Consider the following 16,376-nt stretch of genomic DNA (forward strand, 5'->3'; position numbering starts at 1 on the left):
AGCTACAATTGATGCTTAAGGGTGTACCATGAAGTTTCTAATAGCAGCATTGGTTGACAGCATTTGCTGAATAATAATTGTGTACCAAATATTAAGCACTCAACTCTGCAAATTAAGTGTTTGTTTTTTACCCATTACTTCTAATGGGGAGACTGGAGTTTTCTTTGTTGGGAGAGAACAACAATTGATTGTAGATGTGTCTAATCCTCCTTCTTTCGAAAGCGACTCACTAAATACTGAGTTTTTAAACATTTATCCCATTTTTAGTTGTGCTTATTTTTCTCACCTCTGAATTAGCTCTTGGGAGAGAAAAAGTGCATCTATGCTGATATAACGTGACTAGAAGAAAATATCTCCAGAGATAAGTTTTTATACAAGAAAAGTTCATATTCTAAGTTAAAAACTGTATAATTATGGTAAGGGCATATACTGGCAAAACAAAACCAAAATCAAAACTCTTCACCAAACACACACTGTGTAAATATATGTATCATTTGTTTGTTTGTTTCTTTAATTATGAAACTATGGATATATGTTACATATAAAATTTTAATTTTTGATTATATGTACATATATCAGTTCCACAGTTTCAATATTTCTTGAATTAGATTTATATCAGACACATACATCCACATGATAACAAATCTTGCCTTCAGGAAGTGCTATTTTATGGGAAAGCTAATTTCTTACTTATTATACACTAATATCAGTAACTCCAGAAAAGCAAGACAATAAGTTGAATATTCATATATTAGGGATGGAATAAGATAGACAAAAGGTAAAACATTTTTTAAAAAGGCAAAAATTCAGTTTTTTAAAAATGTTTATGTTTGAGGGAGAGAGCATAAGCGGGGGAGTGGCAGAGAGAGAAAGAGAGAGAGAGAGAGAGAGAGAGAGAGAGAGAAAGAGAAAATCCCAAGCAAGCTCTGTGCTGCACAGAACCTGACCTGGGGCTTGAACTCATGAACCATGAGATCATGACCTCAGCGGAAATCAAGAGTCAGATGCTTAACTGATTGAGCCACCCAGGCACCCCCAAAAGTCTGTTTTAGTGTTGGTTACGAGGTGTAAAATATTGTTTTTGCTTGTATTAGGGAATATGTACTTTCTTACGTATTCTCTTAGTCATACTGTGTGTCACCGTTTTTCTGGTTACCAAACATGATTCAAAACCTCTTATAAAGCCTTGTAACATGTCATAACATAATTGCTATTGTTGAGTTGCTTCTGAAAGTTGAACTCCTATGGCAGGGGTTTTATTTTGGAAAAATACTAGTGTTTGGGGCACTAGTGCAGTGCCTGAGACTGCTTGGGATTCTCAATCTCTCTCTCTCTCTGCTCCTCCCCTTCCTGTGTGCATGTGTGTGCTCTCTCTCTCTCTCTCTCAAAATAAACATTAATTTTTTTTTAACGTTTATTCATTTTAGAGAGACAGAAAGAGACAGAACCTGAGCAGGGGAGGGGCAGAGAGAGGGAGACACAGAATCTGAAGCAGGCTCCAGGCTCTGAGCTTTCAGCACAGAGCCCAACGTGGGGCTTGAACCCACAAACCGTGAGATCATGACCTGAGCTGAAGTCAGATTCTTAACTGACTGAGCCACCCATGTGCCCCCAAATAAATGAACATTAAAAAATAGCCTTCAGTTTTATGTACCTGAATTTCATCTTAAAATGAACTACTCAATTTATCACTCTTCTTTACTTTTTTTTAATGTTTATCTATTTTTGAGAGAGAGAGAGAGAAAGAGCGTGTGTGAGAGCAAAAGCCAGGGAGGAGCAGAGAAAGAGGGAGACACAGAATCTGAAACAAGCTTCGGGCTCTAAGCTGTCAGCACAGAGCCTGACGCGGGGCTCGAACTCACAAACCGTGAGATCATGACCTGAGCCAAAGCCGGACGCTCAACTGACTGAGCCACCCAGGCGCCCCCAATTTATCAGTCTGCTGACTTTACAACACATTTTAAATATTCACTAAAAATTATCTCCCTGTAGCTGTACACATTAGTTTTACACAAAGCAAAAATAAGGTACATGTAATGGAATTGTGTGATAAAGCATATTGTTGGTGAACTTCCTTGCTCTTGCAAAGGTTTGGTAAGGTCAACCCATAGAGTAGACACCAACCAAGGAAGCCAGCCAACAGCTTCTTCCTTTGTCAGAGGTAGAAGAGAACACATCTATATTTTCAATGTCAGCTTTTAATTTGGAGAGCCTAGGAGTGGGGAAAAACTAAATATGTAACTAATATACTTGTAGCCTACATCATATTTTTTTTTTTTATTTAGGAGGTAGTGGGGTTGGGAACCGGGCCAATAGGAAATAACATGAAGCTACCATTTCAAACTGTGTCCTTCCAGGACCTCAAAAAAGGACAATCCATTTCAATGGATTCCAGATTTCCAAAAGTATTCTAATTCTCCCAGACATTTTTTAAAAATTTAAATAAAAAGCTTAGGTTCTTGTCTTCTTTTCCTGCCTGACTCCAGAAAACTTCTAAGGGAGCAAAGCAAGAGAGGGCTCCAATTATCTCCAGCACTCTCAGGGAGCCTTTCTAAGGGCAAAATACAATTTGTTCTACAGCAAAGCACCTCCAACACATGGTCTGTAAGAGAACTTTGATCATGTGCCTTGGATTCTTTTTGCCTATGAGAAATATTCTCCTCCTTTCTTCCTGCAGAGTCAACACACGATATTAAACAGCCTGTCTGCAGTATCTAATTAACAAACTGACTGCAGAAGATCACTTACAACATAAAATATTAAATCATCCTAAAAACTAATATTCTCCACACCTCATAAATTAAAATAAGCAAGAGACCGAAATGAAATAAAACCCTGATGCCTATCATTCTGGCCCAAAGAGGGTGTACTCCTTGAAACATTTAACCATTTCAAAGAAAAAAAAATACACATATTCACACACGCGCACATGCACATCGAGCAACCGAAAATGCTTTCTACCCCTTGTCTATACTTCATCATAGCAACTCGAAGACCTCCGTCTGTCCTCTTCTTGATCTTCTGCTTCACAAATCATTTTAAGTTCAGATATGGAGCTCATCAGTTATGTGTCTCTTCATTATAATTGCAACGCAGTCTTGGAGCTCAGTTCTGTTCCCATTGGCTCAATGGTCATCATTTATCTGCTTTGTATATTTAGGGCATTATTTAACAGAAGCAGCGATCTGTTTGAAGAATGCAAGAGCTGTTTGATATTAACACAGAGAATGATTAATCAAAGAGCTCTTGGTCCTAAAGCATCAAGAGAGAGCTGAGGTCATTAGCAGGGCAAAACCAGGAAGCAAGCTTTGACTAAGAAGATGAGATGGGCCAATACTTTGAGGATTTAAAAAATAAATAAATAAGAAGGTTATGGTCGTTTATTTCCAGAGCTTTCACTTTAAAGGAACACTGCATTAGGAGATCTGAAGCAATATTACATTATTTCTAATGCTAGAAATCATTGCCTTTACAGGAGAATATGAAACTATTTGCATTCAGGTAATAGCCTAACCCACCAGTGTCTCTAACAATAATTATTTCTTCATACTGGAATGTGTCGATTATTTCATTATTTCTAAATGGGAAATATCAACAGATGCAGAACCAGGCAGTGGATATGAGCTAGAGCCGAGCTAATTAAAACCGTTACCCTAGTGAGACTCTTCTGGAGCTCCAAGGTAAGGGCTCCTCTGCCAAAGAGACAGAGGTTTAGTGTAATTAGCCAGACATCATTCCAAATTAGTTCAATTTTCTACATTGTTTTGGCAGTCCTATCCACCAAGCATTTACCCCATGATATATCAGGGAAATTAGGACTGAACACCCCAAGAACAAGAAGAAAAGCAATTACCATCTTAAATTTGGGTTTTTCCCAAAGTGCATCCCGAGACTAAGTGTATTAGCTTTCTGCTGCTTCTGTGACAAATTACCCCAAACTAAGTGGTTTAAAACAAACGAACAATTATTATCTTACAGTTCCATAGATCAGAAGTCATATACAGATATCCCTGGGCTAAGATCAAGATGTCATCAGGGTTCATCCCTTTATTGGGGCTTTAGGGAGAATCTAGTTTCTTTTCCAGCTTCTGGGAGCTGCCCTAATTCCTTGCCTTAATCCCCTTCTTCCATCTTCGAAGCCAGCAAGATCAGGCCAGCTCCTTCTCACAGTACTAGGTCTCTGGTTATCTCTTCCAATTCCCTCTTAAATACCAGACACATTACCACGCTCCAGTCCATGAAGTCAGAAAGCCAGGGTGTAGACTTCCTTGATGTGCTGCCTTAAGCTTGGACCCTAGGAGCTTACAGAGAGAGGCTGCCCCAGAAGGTGGTGGGATAGGAGGGAAATGCATGCAAAGGGGCAAGAAGAAAATAAGCCTCAGAAAAGGGGAAGAAGAAACATAAATAAGGGACACATTAGAAGATGAACAGGCAAAGGTAGTAAAGGGAAGCAAAAGCAGTGGAAATTTAGGGCAGATTGGGTTAGGAGCAAGTGTTTAAGGAATAGGAGTAGGAGTAGGGCCTGAAACTAGGAGGACAGGTAGAATGATTGAATTATTTAGGGTCAAGCCAGGTATTTTGATAAGCGGCACTTATTTGCCAGGCCTTGTGTCTATCTCAGTCGTCTGCAACAACTACTTAATCTGGACCCCGCAGTATTCATGTTTGTCTCTGAATGGTAATGGATCTAAAAGAAATTGAAACCTGACTCCTAAGGTTTTCAAAATAAAAGCTCTTTTTCAAAGCACTTATGAAAAAGTTGTAAAGGGAGACTTTAAGGATATAGCACGCCGAAAAAGATGTCTAAAAACCTCCTGACTCTCTCCCCAAACTCCACTCTGCCTCAATCTCTGTCCCTGGCTCCTCCCCCTCCTCACCTCTCACCCAGCCTCCAGCCCCTACTAGCCTACTCTTTCAGTCTTTTCCTCCTTCTCCCACTTTCCAGATTTTTTCTTTTCCCCCTCCTCAGTCCCGCCAGGAGCCCGGCAGCAACGTAGAGCATCCTCTGAGGAAGGGGGAGAAGAGAGGCTCTGACACTTATACTTGCGACAACAGATCTGGGGGTAGGGTTGATTATTATCATTCAATAGATGGGACAGTTGAGCTTTAAACCAAGATCTGATTCCAGAGTCGACGTTCTTAAATACTGCACTAAACTATATGTCAATGGTTCTCAGATCTTGGCATGAATTAAAAGTTTTGTTATATTTGTTAAATATGAGGATTCCAACACCCTACCGCAGAGACTCTAAGTAATTTTTTTTTGCGGCGGAGGTCAGGAACCTGCATGTTTAATGGCACTCAGGTGACCTTCTAATGCAGGGGAGACTCAGAACACACGTTGAGAGACACTGCTAAGAACTCTTTCATTGGGGAGGATCATTTGGAAGTGATCTAAGATTGAACATCTGCATACATATACATACAGGAATTCATATTTTTAAAATACAACATGTGCTACTTCCCATGGAAAATGGATTTTATATGTTTGAGTTCTACGTTACCATGTGTAGTCTCTGTTCTGTGCACAGTGCACTAGTAAACATAATCTTGTTATTTAAAGCCTTTCACAATATAAGAAAAGAATTTCGTCTCTTTGCTAAGATTCAGAAATACCGCACAGACCTACACCATGGTGTTTCTGGTTTAGAAACCATTATAAAAAGCCATTTGTGGTCTCTGACAGTGGCTTTAATTAAGAAGAGTGCCTCTTCTCTAGTGGAAATTTCTGGAGGAAAAAAAAAAAAGTGAAAGAAAGTTCAGGTAAATGACAACTCTTGGAGGTTCATGGTTCCAAAGAGTTTTGTTTCTAAGTCAATCCTCATTTGTGGACGTTCTTTTGAAAGTAGTATAGAGGGTCACCCTCCTTCGGAAGCATAAAGCAGTGATTCAGTGGGTTCTTAGAAGTGGCTCTGAGTACCTGGGAGCGGGGAGACCCCTTGCAATGCTAGAGGTAAAGACTGCTAGAGTAAGGAGGGTCCCCAAAAGAAAACTCTTACTTCATGTTTTTGATTTCACTCAGCTTTTTCTGGGCTTTGGGTAGGAACCCAGCTTGATCCCAAGCCCACTCTCCCTCATACCCTTGAACAGTCCTGGTCAGGGGCTCAGGAGTTCTGTGGTTTCTCTCCTACATTTACTTAAACGACTTCTCCACACCCTGCGCTCCGCCCTGATGACAAGAGTTGTGGAGTGTTACCTGTGGAAATTTTGGTGCCAGACACACGGGGTTGAATCCTGGTGCTGTCACTTATCAACTGGGGGAACTCGGGCAAATTTCAGTTGCTCTTCTGTGAAACGGAGATGATCACTCAGGATTTCTGTGAAAACCTGCATATGTGTAGAGTTTTTAGTGGGGTGTCCAAAATATAGCCAATGGCTCCATGGACCTTTGTTATAATAAGATTAATTTCTACCTTAAACTAAAAGTTATTGTAGGCCATTAAATTCCACAAGATGGGCACGTGTGTAATTTTTACTCAATGTGTATGTGAAACGCCTATCTGGGCCCAGCAGTGAGTTCATCAGGCACGGCCCTGTCCTGGGGACCTTCCATTCTAAGGAGGAAAGTAGGCATTGGTCAAATATTGAGCATATCTTGGTAAGATAATATTCTTCCTAATTGATAAGCAAACAGAAGCTCGGAGAAGTTAGAGAATGGCACAAAATTCAAGGGCTGTACACAGCACATAAGAAATTGGAATACAATTCTGTCTTATTCCCAAATCTGCATTCCATCCATCACTATGTGGTTTCGGCAACAGAGGATTTATCTTCTGTCGATTTTAAACCACCTTCTCTTTTTCTTAATGTTTATTTATTTTGCGGGTGGGGGGGGAGGGGCAGAAAGAGAGGGAGACAAAGAATCCAAAGCAGGTTCCAGGCTCTGAGCTGTCAGCACAAAGCCCAACACAGGGCTCAAACTCACCAGCTGTGAGATCTTGAGATCATGACCTGAGCCGCAGTCAGACACTTAACCTACTGAGCCACCCAGGTGCCCCAACTACCTTCTCCACCACCACCATAGGGCCTGATTGCATTCTTCATACTATGTGTGTAAGCAATTTCTGACAGGAAGTTTGGATGATTATGATTTACTTAATGTTTGGGAAAGGGAAAGGTGAGGAGAAACCTTGAATTCATGTGGTTTTGTTGGTTTGTTTCTTTGTGCAAACCCAAAATAACACACTTCAGAGACTGGGGAAGAGCAAAGGTCTTAAAACGTGTATCAGGTAGTTTTATTTACATCTCAGAAAGCAATAAATAAAGAGCTATAAATAAGTGTTTGATTCTACAAAGCACCCATTTATTAGGAGGGCACCATATTACAAAACAACCAAATATCATACAATAACGTAGATAAAAACAATCTTGGATACATGTCATGGCTCATGGCTAAGTTTGGTGTGGAAAAAGCTCATAATATTGCCTAGCCAATGAAATAAAATCGTCTTGTTTTTTTTTTAATTTTTTTTAATGTTTATTTATTTTTGACAGAGCATGAACAGGGGAGGGGCAGAGAGAGGAGACACAGATTGGAAGCAGGTTCCAGGCTCTGAGCTGTCAGCACAGAGCCCGATGCGGGTCTCAAACTCACAGACCGTGAGATCATGCCTGAGCCGAAGTCAGACGCTCAAGCGACTAAGCCACCCAGGCGCCCCTTGATTTTCTTAACTTAATCTTTATAGTCATTTCTATGAAGTGGATAACTTTTGCTAAATAAAATCAGGAGAAGTGGACTCAAATAGTCACAACAAATATGTATGTACAATGAAATATAAAAATAATCAAAAGACTTTTAACTATAGCCGTTGAGCTCAACTTCAGCATCTAATCTTTTCTAAGGAAGTTGTGGTTCTCTCTGCTCCAGATCACCCTCTAGTGATAACACACAGAGACCGAAATTAAGGCAGTAAAAAGGAAGTGAGAAAAAAAAGGAGGAAGGAAGAGTAGAATCTACAATCAATGAACTAGACCACAAAGGTGGGGTTGAAAACATTTCCATTCACACAGTCTTCCAAAGTCTTGTTATGTTTTGTTTTTTTTTGCTTTCAACTACTGTCACTGCAACACAGGAAATATGCTGAATAGACAGATCTATAGAGGCAGAAAGGAGACAAAGGCTGGGGAGAGACATGGGGGATGACTGCTGATGGCAAGGGGTGATGCAAATGTTGCATGATTAGATTAAGGTGATGGTTGTGCAACCCCAAATATACTAAAACCCACTGGACTGCATACTTTAAACAGGTGACGTGCCAGTAGTAAGCTATATCAATTAATACAATTTTAGTATCTTACTTTAGAAATTAGCAAAGAGGATCAGAAGGTAATAGCCAAACCTAAGATCACTTAAAAAATACTAACAATGAGGGGCGCCTGGGTGGCGCAGTCGGTTAAGCGTCCGACTTCAGCCAGGTCACGATCTCGCGGTCCGTGAGTTCGAGCCCCACGTCGGGCTCTGGGCTGATGGCTCAGAGCCTGGAGCCTGTTTCCGATTCTGTGTCTCTCTCTCTCTCTGCCCCTCCCCCATTCATGCTCTGTCTCTCTCTGTCCCAAAAATAAATAATCGTTGAAAAAAAAAATTTAAAAAAAAAATAAAAAAAAATACTAACAATGAAACAATAGCTCTTATTGGGACAGTTGGTAAAGGTCAGCTGGACCCATTGGGAAATGAATGCATCCCTTCTCTCAAGGTACCAAGACTGACTTCATTAAATGTCTCCCCAAAGGATCCTCCAGAGCTTTAGTAGGCCCCCACTCAACTCTACATCCCAGACGCATGACAAAAAGCACCTGATGATAAGTTAACATAAATAATTTTAATTTTATACGGAATTTTCTACTTTAGCCATCATTTGGCATCGTCATACGTGCTGCTGACGGTTTTCAGAGAGGGAGCCCCCGAATGTCCTAGGTCTCCCCAGTGTCTATCAAGAGTAAGTCACAATCACAAGGGCATGCTTTAAAGGGGCTGTTTATTCTGCACAGCTCTTGTGTGGTTTTGGTTTCGGCAGTTTTCCTTTCTGTAAAGAATTCTCATTTGACATCTCAATAGGCAATCGTCATTTTAAATTTCATCCGAGTTTCTTCACATGTGCGATCACGATGGTCTTCATTGTGGATGGGTTGCAGTCTTTCTCTGCTTTTGTTTCTCTAGAGAAGCCAACCTGGGTCTTACAGATTGGCCCAAGGAGTTTTATGAGCATCTACGATTGTGTGTACACACACACACGCGCGCGCACACACACACACACACTCTTGTAGTGGAGGGTTTTTCTGGGTAGGGTCCACTAACTTCATCAGCTTCTTGAAGTGCTCTGGAAACAAATTAAGGTTCAGGAAGCTGGCTTCCCAGGGTCTAGTTCTTACCTGTGAGCTAGAAGTCCACTGACTGTCTTGATCCTTAACTACTTGGCAGCATCTTTGACGCTTACAGATTAGTATAGGTCTTTTCTGGGTTTCTGATCACCTCCACTCAGATATATATGCATAAATTACCTGTTGAATGATCTGCAGAGCCTTGCAAGTTTAGAAAACTGTAGATTAAAATGCTTGAATCTTGGGGTTTCCCCCCTCATTTCTGGTTAGGTGCCTATGCCATACACTTTTAAAAATCAGGCTGAAAGGGGTACCTGGGTGGCTCAGTCAGTTGGTCTGACTCTTAATTCTGGATCAGGTGGTGGTCTCACGGTTTGTGGAATCGAGCGCCACATCGGGCTCTACGCTGATAGCACGGGGCCTTCTCGGGATCCTCTCTCTCCCTTTCTCTCTCTGCCCCTCCCCTGCTCTCTTGGTCTCTCTCTCCGTGAATAAATAAACATTAAAAAAATACAAGCAAAGAGCAAAACATCTTAAAAAAATCAGGTTGCACATTCCTTGGTACAAACAAAACTTGTGTTGGAGTCAAATGCTTTTGATACAGTTTTTATTTACAGAGAATATGGAGGCAATGAGGTCCTCCTGTTTTTCCAGAAAGCCTCTAGATCCTCACTATTGCCTAAGATCACAGATCCTAAGGAAAGCCCAAATCCCCACTCCTTCCCAGGACACAGAGGTGGGGCCAACTACTGCCCCCCCCCCAGCCCCACCCCTGAGAATTTCCCTGATCTTCCTCCAGGTGTCAGTAGAGGCTCACACATCTGCCTCCTTCCCTGCCCCCTCTGAGTCCATTCATAAAGTGGTGGGTGATTTGTGACCGCCTCACTGTGATTGTAGAGGGAAACAGCCATCTTTGCTTGTCTCTATACTAGATTTGTTTTTCTAATTTCTTTTTACTTGAAGGTTTACCAGCTGCTTTATTACCAGAGCGAGGCTTCCTTGCAGTCTCTTTTCTTTTTCCTCTCCCCCTCTGTTCCCCTCCTTTTTTGTTCCTAGAGACAATCAGTGTCTCTGGTCCCAGCTGCCACTGCTGATTTTTCATTACAGTTTAATTTAAAACTGGGATTGGAATGGAAATGTCTTTTTGCCATTTGGGGTTTGCGAGGCCTGTGGTTTTATTGCCAAAGGCACAAATGTTAGTTACTACTGTTTTTCCAGAGTTTGCTGGGGAGGGTGAGGAGGGGCTGGAGGGTGGGAGGGAAAGAAAGACAGACTGACCTAGCAGAAGTGGGAGGGAAATGAGAGGGAAAATCCCTCTCAGAGGCAACATTATTCTGTGTATTGTTTGGTTTGATGTTTTGAAGAAGAGGCTTTAGGTCAGGAGGAGGAGAAAATAGTGCTGCATTTCCCCAAATGAATGTTTATGCAGGTCAAATATCTTGTCCACCCTGGGATAGGAGACTGAGGGAGGGACTTCTCTGTCTCTGTCTCTGTCTCTGTCTGTCTCTCTCTCTCACACACACACACACACACACACACACACACACACACACACGTTCAATTTGAGACTGGCATGTTTATAGGAATGCTGGTTTTCTTTTTAAGTAATAGTAACATCTCTGGCTAATTCACTTGACCACAGCTTTAAATGGGAACACCCGAGAGGGACTAAACTGTAAATGACCTTGAGGGAACCAACTGTTTATATATTTATATACTTTCACCTCAAAGGAGACATCAGGGATCTTTCACCACTGGCTTCTGTTTTCTCTCCCCTTTTATATTCTTCGGCTCAAGTCCTAGGGTTATTTACGAGGCTCCCCACAGTCACGAAGCCCAGTCCAGCTATGCGATTAATGTTTCCTACCGTCTCTTAGATGACTCTCCGTGACTTAATTGTTTTGATCAGATTAAAAAGCAAACAATCCTCTAAAATTGATGCCACCTTTGCCTCTCTCTGTGTAACATTACAGGGGAAGGACATTCTTCTTTAAAAGTAATCTTGAAGGAGGAGACGGACAGGAGCTGAAGACTTTGCACACCTTCATTTAAATATTGAGCGCCGGGAAGGAGTTGTTTCCCAGGTGTGGGGAATCTGCAGGATGTCTCATCTGTCATGCTAAAAACAATTACTGTCTCCCCTCCCAGCAAGAATCCGTTCTTCCTAGATACACCGGGTTTCGGATGTCAGGCTGAACGCTCCATTATCTCTACAGATCACGCTGACTCCTCACAAGGTGAGCGGTTCAACTTCCCTTCCAAATGGCCTCGGGCGGCTCTGGAATTGTGAACCTGTCTGGGGGAGACCCATCTCTCTGTCACACGGAGCAGCCCAAGACTTTGGGGCCTCGCGGGGCGCTTCGAGCCTCTGCTGCCAGCGTGCTCTTGCTTTGTGTGCTCTTGGTTAACCGGTTAACGGGACATTTTATCCCAAAGCATTCGTTTCTCGGGGCCAGACGTTTCAGCCAGGTTCCCTCCCCCCTCTCCCACTTGTCTGGTGGGTTCTGTTTCCATGCGCAGGGAGGAGGGAAGTGGCCCGGGAGCCCAGCAACCACCCCACAGACCTCTTTCCGAGACTGCTGCGGTTGTCTCTGCAACTGACGGGACATTCTAGCGGCTGGAATTTCCTTGCAGAAGCCCTGCCACTAACAGAAGTGCAGGTCTCCTTTCTGCAGTTCAGAGTTCAGGACACACAAAGGGGGAAAGAAAACAATAACAATGGAAACCATCTGAGCCCCAACAGCTGCCCTGCCTCCCCTTCCACAACGAGGACAACAACAACAAAAACAATAAGCACGATGACAACAACAACAACAACAACAAAAACATTGTTAAGCACAACCACCCATCTCTCCCCCACCCTGTGCCTAATGTGGTTAACTTGCCCGGAAACCCTGCGTCGCTGAACTGCCCAATTCGATAGGAAATATGTGCAGAGGAAATGCCTTCCCTGACCGCTGAATGAAGTCTGAGACTTCAAGCGGCTGATTGACATTTGAGGAAAACAGTTAGTTTTTGCATACGTGCGATCTTCCTAGATGAAGAAAATTCCACAGCTGTCACCTTTGCTTGATCAGTCCGGCTGCCTAGGATGAATTTAATGCCAACCCGGGGACTGTGCGGGCCGGTCCACTCGTGTTGTGAGAAAACAGGTTACATCTTCAAACGCTTTCCTGCTCCCCGATATCACATGGTGCAGTCCCCTCCTCGCAAAGCACACACTGTGGCCAATTTTTCTTTCCGTGTTTACAGAGATAAATGCGGGGTGAGGCGGTGGGACCTATGGATTGATCATGCGCTGTCCTGTGTGACAGGAAAATGGGTGTTTGATCTTGTTTTTTGCTATAAGAAACTCTTCAGAAATCTCCTGGAAAAAAAAAATCTCATAAACCTAGGTTAGTGGCCACATATGGGATCCATTAACTCCTCATTTCTGCTTGTTCTTAGCAAATTTTTGTCTGGTGACAACACATGAACTTTGGGGTGTTTTTGTTTTGCTTCACACCACAGAGAACTCTGTTGACTTGCTTCAGTTTTGAGAAAATATGCAGCACAAAGCAGGCTGTGGTCGGGTGAAACAACTGACAGCAAGTAGAACTTGGAACGTTTGGTTCGTGGGGACGCAGGGGGACGTGTTCTTCAGATTTCAGGGGATTCCAGAGTTGCCGATGTTCTGGGAAGAATCTTCCTTTCGTGGTGAAACTGAGTAAGAGAGGCCTGGGTGCTCTCCCTAGCTCTCTTCATGCTTCACGGTGTAACTTCGGGAGATTGGTTTGGTCTGTCTTAGTTTCTAAATGCATGTTTTCTAAATCTTGGACAAGGCAGCAACGTACTTCTTGCAAGACATGCCCTTAGCCCCAGATTAAAAGGCGTTAAATAATTACATCACACCAATATTTGGAACTAAAGTCACTCATCTGACAGAAAACAGATTGGAGGATGTTAACTCTAAGAAGGAACACAGGATAAAAAATTGAGAAGAAAATTAGCTTTTACGTTTCTGTTTTAAGTAATTAATAAACCAAACACAACAATCGGTGCTTTTCACCCACACCCAGCATCAGGGGGCTTCAGACATTGCCTTTGAAGTGGGCCCCCAGTAGGGAGGACCCCACTGTTCAGGCTACTTTATAGTGGTAATATACTGTCTGGTAAAAACAGATGCCAAGAAATTGTGCAGATTGTATCTCCGAGCATCTGAAACCCTAAAACTTCAGGGGGCCAAGGAAGGTCCCAGGCTTTTGATTTTTTTTTTTTCTTAAAAAAAAAAAAAAGGCCCAAAGTATTAAATTGAAACAGGCACTTCATTTCTTTCTTTCATTTCTCCCTTCACCTCAGGAGACCTACGTTAAATTCCTCTTAGATCACAGCTAGATGTGGGTTTGATGGTCTCAAGCCACCTTTTCACTGTACATTCATCCCATAAATAGAAGATGAATAAAGATGTCAAACTCCATCCATATAATATTCTGACACACGTGGCTGTCTCTGTGAAAGAGGAGCTGGGATGAAGGAGGACTCAGTGGAGTCCACAGAGCCAAGGACTGCAACATGCCTCGGTGAATTTAAGCGCACAAATAAGGCCGTGTGGATTACCAGCCAATAGCTATGGAGCTTCAGCTGTCAACCTTATCCTGAATGGACATTTGTGGAAGGACAACGGTTGGGCTGGTATAGTGTGAGTTCAACGTGGGCTACTTTCCTTAAGCCACCGTCCTTAAATTTTGTGTTTTAAATAGTGGTTTTCCAGGCAAGCAAAGTCAGGTCTGTACTTAAAGCAAGGGGTCCCAAGACCAGATTCAGTTCTTCACGTTCCGAGCAAATATACATGGACCCCGATTCGGGGATCATACTACTAAGATTTATTCATCTTTCTGTGCCCTAGATAGGGAAAGAACCAAATCTAACAAGCAAGGAATACACTGCCAAATATTGATAATTCCTTCTCTGGAATACTCACAGCTATTTTTAGTGTGTTAATGTAAAAAGCCAGTGAGATGAAAAGTGAAGTGATCCGTTTCCAGAAGAAAAACCAGCCGAATCTTCATTAATAATTCCTTGTAGAATGCTCCATGGGCCTTTATCTGACAGCCTGACAAGCTGAACTAAACAACAGAGACTGTAGGAATGTAAAAGACATAATCTTAACACCAAACCTTCTGAAGATTTGGCTGTCATTTTACATTAAAGGCAAGGGGTAAAAACCTCCATTGAAACAGAAGGAGCTTGCAACCTGATTATAGTGCCAGAATTTAGTGAGAGAAGAAAAGGCAGGCATCTGAGTTAGCAAATGGTGGTATTGAAGAGTATTGAACTAAGCTTTCTTTCCACGTCTGGCTTGGGATTTTTGAGAGCCGAAGACGATGATGCGGGTATGATAAGACGCAATGTAGCTATTCCTGGGCCTAGTGACAAACCTTCGTTATCAATAAAAACTATGTAACCAGTGTTGGACGCGGTATAAAAGCTAACTCAAACACCTGCCTAGACTCTGTTTATGTTTCTATAGCAATTTACTCTTCCCGTGTCTTCTCACACTATAGGGTCTCATTGGATTTTCATGATAATGCCATGGGGCAGTCAGGATAGACACTACTGCCCTGTTCTACACGTGAGTAAGCCATCACTCAGAAATGCTAGGGAACTTGTCCCAGGTTAACTAGCTGGTAAGTATCTGGGTTGAGATCAGATCCAGGTTTCCTACTTTTATACCTGTGCTTCCAATATATTTTTAAAATGAAAACATGGGGCGCCTGGGTGGCTCAGTCCGTTAAGCGTCCGACTTCGGCTCAGGTCATGATCTCACGGTCCGTGGGTTTGAGCCCCGCGTCGGGCTCCGTGCTGACAGCTCAGAGCCTGGAGCCTGTTTCAGATTCTGTGTCTCCCTCTTTCTCTGACCCTCCCCTGTTCATGCTCTCTTGCTGTCTCAAAAATAAATAAATGTTAAAAAAAAATTTAAAATGAAAACAAATGCAAGCAGCAGAGCTTGGATAGTCTAATGCCCACCGAAGGCCAAGATCTGCGGGAAAGAATTGGAATCAGCAAGAACAGAACAAAGTCAAAGAGCAAAGGACTATGGGAACACATGTATATTGCTGCTCCTCTGAGTTGAGGGTCTTCTTGCCCATAATGTGAGCAAAATCAAGGTGAGAAATGGTCTGTTGTTGTGTATGGTTACTTTCCCCCAAATCACATGATAATTAGTAATAAAGCACTAACAGTAATTCACTCTTAATAAAGCACTTACTTTATGTCAGGCTATATTCTAAGGTCTTTACATTGATTGACTCATTTACTCCATATGAGATAGGTTTTAATCTTCTCCCCATTGTATAGCCACATCCTTCAATCTAAGAAAGAGAGAGAGAGAGAGAGAGAGAGAGAGAGAGACAGTGAGTGTAGGTGTAGGTGTGTGTGGCGGGGGTGGTGTGAAGGCATCTCCTCATTTTCTTTCTCACTTTATCAATATTTCCTGAGAACACCCTGTCATGTGTCCCCTTTGTTAATAACCCTCCAGTGCTCTCAGAGCAAAGGTTGGCTCGCAGCTTTCTCCCCTTCCTGCCGCCTGTCAGGAGAGGAAATCACAACTTTCAGAGGGACCTGACACAGGGGGAACTGGATAGCACCGAAGGGTCAAGGGTAAGAATGCAGAGAACAGTGAGAAATCCCAGATAGTGTCCGGCCGGTGCTAGGCAGGAAAGACTCCTTTACATGTGACTTCTCCTGTTTGCTATCTCTGGTTCCTGCAGGAAAGAAAACCACAGCAGATTTTGCTGGGACTGCGTTTGTGCACAGCTGTCCACACTGCTAGAGAAATGCTGAGGGTTTCACGGGAGGTGCAATCCTAGACTGTGGGTTTTCCAATCTCCTGGGTACAGATGAGCCAGGAACTTTAACTGAAATTATGTGGTATTGGTTAAATAACACCAATTTCATGTATAATTCATCACCAGGGCCTATTGATCTAATAACCTAAATGGCAGATCGCAAGGTGTGCATAGTAACAATGGTGTATGGTGAAATGCTTCATGAAAACAGCACGTGAAAAAAACCTCCCT

The 16,376-nt window shown here is 42.5% G+C and overlaps 1 long non-coding RNA gene across 1 annotated transcript; it reads left to right on the forward strand.

Moving 5' to 3' along the window:
* The first annotated feature begins 12,156 nt into the window (after window positions 1–12,156).
* On the forward strand, window positions 12,157–14,799 carry LOC123599350. Its single transcript, XR_006713105.1, has 2 exons — window positions 12,157–13,024; window positions 13,657–14,799. It is a non-coding gene; the product is annotated as an uncharacterized LOC123599350 (long non-coding RNA).
* The last annotated feature ends 1,577 nt before the right edge of the window (window positions 14,800–16,376 follow it).

The sequence above is a fragment of the Leopardus geoffroyi genome, chromosome C1, assembly GCF_018350155.1.
Source record: "Leopardus geoffroyi isolate Oge1 chromosome C1, O.geoffroyi_Oge1_pat1.0, whole genome shotgun sequence".
NCBI classification, from domain to species: domain Eukaryota; kingdom Metazoa; phylum Chordata; class Mammalia; order Carnivora; family Felidae; genus Leopardus; species Leopardus geoffroyi.